This window comes from Bos indicus x Bos taurus, chromosome 11 (assembly GCF_003369695.1).
Source record: "Bos indicus x Bos taurus breed Angus x Brahman F1 hybrid chromosome 11, Bos_hybrid_MaternalHap_v2.0, whole genome shotgun sequence".
Taxonomy (NCBI): domain Eukaryota; kingdom Metazoa; phylum Chordata; class Mammalia; order Artiodactyla; family Bovidae; genus Bos; species Bos indicus x Bos taurus.
Window position 1 is genome coordinate 96,768,406 of NC_040086.1, and position 2,760 is coordinate 96,771,165.

Here is a 2,760-nt window from a genome sequence, read left to right on the forward strand (position 1 = left end):
TTGCCTGGAAAATCCCATGGATGGAGGAGCCTGGTAGGCTGCAGTCCATGGGGTTGCTAAGAGCCGGACACGACTGAGCGACTTCACTTTCACTTTTCAATTTTCATGCATTGGAGAAGGAAATGGCAACCCACTCCAGTGTTCTTGCCTGGAGAATCCCAGGGACGGGGGAGCCTGGTGGGCTGCTGTCTATGGGGTCACACAGAGTCGGACACAACTGAAGTGACTTAGCAGCAGCAGTAGCAGCATGACTTATGTCGTAGAAGGCAATGGCAATCCACTCCAGTACTCTTTCTTGGAAAATCCCATGGGCAGAAGAGCCTGGTAGGTTGCAGTCCATGGGGTCGAGAAGAGTCGGACACGACTAAGCAATTTCACTTTTCACTTTCATACCTTGGAGAAGGAAATGGCAACCCACTCCAGTGTTCTTGCCTGGAGAATCCCAGGGACTGCGGAGCCTGGTGGGCTGCCGTCTATGGGGTTGCACAGAGTCAGACACGACTGAAGCGACCTAGCAGCAGCAGCATGACTTATGTGTGTCCTGGAAAGACTCTGACAGGTAAAAACAGACAATAAGCTTTGCCAAACTCTGGGGATTTCAAAGTGGACCTGAGCTTTGGCAGAAAGGGTCCCGTTGTGGAGCTGGAAGGAGGAGAGGCTGGGATCAGAGAACCTGGCTAACTTGTCCAAGTGCTCAGGAACGGCACAGATGAAGAGTGGAGATTTGGGCCCTATTTGTCCAAAGGAGGAAGAGGAAAAAAGAGGGGGAGCAAAATGAACTTTTACAAACATTTTTACCTGATCTCAATTAACACATGATATGAAAGATATGTTTTAACTGTGTGCCTTGGAAGAAGGGAAGGCAAAACACCGATATTGCCTGACACCAGGTGCCACTGTTGCATACCTTCATTACGGCAAAACCTTCCTTGACTGGATGAAACGTGAGTTTTATCATTTCATAAATATTGCTAGGGAGCCTGGGCAACTGTGAAAGAAGGCCCATACATCACCCTCTAGGCTCACTTCGGATTTCAAATAGGCAAAGTTAAGTCATTAAAAAATGCCACAAAGATTATAGGAAAACAGAAAACATGTACCCTAATTGTGAAATGATGATTTTTGAACTAAAATAAGTTAATAGAGACTATGACACATAATCAGGCAAATGACAAGGAAAAAAGCAGGGCACTGGAAAAAAGTATGAGTTGAGTGAATCAATGAGATGAGGGAATAAACATAAATCTATGAGGGAAATAGTGTCCAATGGACAGATGGCTAATAACTTTGACACTTGGCACAGAGGTTAAATACTAAGGAACATGTCAGTCTGTATAATCCTTTCTATATTACAGGTGAGAAGACCCCAATTTAACAAAAAGCAGTTAAAGTGATAAGCCCACAGCTGGTCTGTGGGGAAACAGGAACTCACTTATGTGGTGTGTGAATCCGCCCAGTGTTCCTGACGAAACGTGGGCTGACAGGATGATACCTTCCTATGCCTCTGGGCTCACAGACCTCACTTTGGGGGGCAAATCTCAAGGACAATAGCTCAAGAAGAAACAGCAACTAGAGAGCAAGATTCTCTACCCAGGTGCCTGCAGTTAGGAACCGGTTACCTAAAATTCTGTTCAGAATAGTCCATTGCTACAAAAAGTTCCAGTTTGTGGTCAGAGGGACAAGGGAGATCATCCCAAGTAGACATTTGGCTGTGTGACTTTAGATTTGACACTTAACTTCTCTGAACTTCATTTAACGTCCCTCCTTAATAAACTGGGGATATCAACAGGTCACTACCTCCCTGGGTTGTGTATTAAAGGAGGTCACGTCTCGAAGTGTCTACACAGCGCCTAGCCGGGTGTTCAACAAGGGGTGGCCGTCTCCATTGGAAGGTGACTACTGGACGGGGCCTGGAGAGTTCTCGCCCAGAGGCAGGATCAGGGCGTCTAAGCTTTCTAACTTGAAGAGGAGCTGGTTTCTTTGACTCCTAGCTTTTTTTAATTACAAAGTCAGAAAAAGGAAAATAAACCTCTGCCACAACTTTGCAGGCGTCCACCAAAATGCAAAGGTCTTCAAAGGTGTTAAATTCACCTGAAACAGAAAAATGCTGAGCGAGGCTCCCACTCCCACCGGAGTATCAAGATTGGGCGCCCTCCAAAGATCTGGAAATGCACGTTTTTTGGAGACTTGGTCTAGGACAGGAAAGTTCCCCAAAGTTCGGAATTTTCATCTCCTCTTTGAGGGAGACATCTGCCCAAGGTCCCAAGTTAAGTGACCCGGTCTGGCAGGGAGTAGTAACCACCGCACGGACGACCCATGCGCGGCCCGGGTGAGTGGAGGGCATCATAAGGGCTGTGGGAGCCGGGGTTCCGGAAGCGGAGGCTGGGCGCAAGTCCCCGGTGACGGTTGTGGGTCGAGGGTCCTGGCTGTCTCACCCATTCCGCTCCGGGAGCCCCGGGGCGCGCCCCGCGGAGCAGCCCTCCTCCAGCCAGCAGGGGGCGCTGAGGAGAAGGCGGGTGGGGAGGTCGCGGTCCGAGGAGCTGCCACTCCCCGGTACTCTCCCGGAGTCGGGACCGAGGCTGCAGCTCGCCCATTCGTCCGCAGCTAGGCTCCCGGAAGCGGCCCAGGCGGGATACGGGACCCGGAGACCCGGAGAGAGGTCCCGACCGCGTCCGCAGCACCGCACTCCGCGCTTGCCCGGAAGCGCCGGCGCCGAGGGGGCGGGGCCGGGAAGCGCTTCCGGGGGCGGGGGGCGCGGGC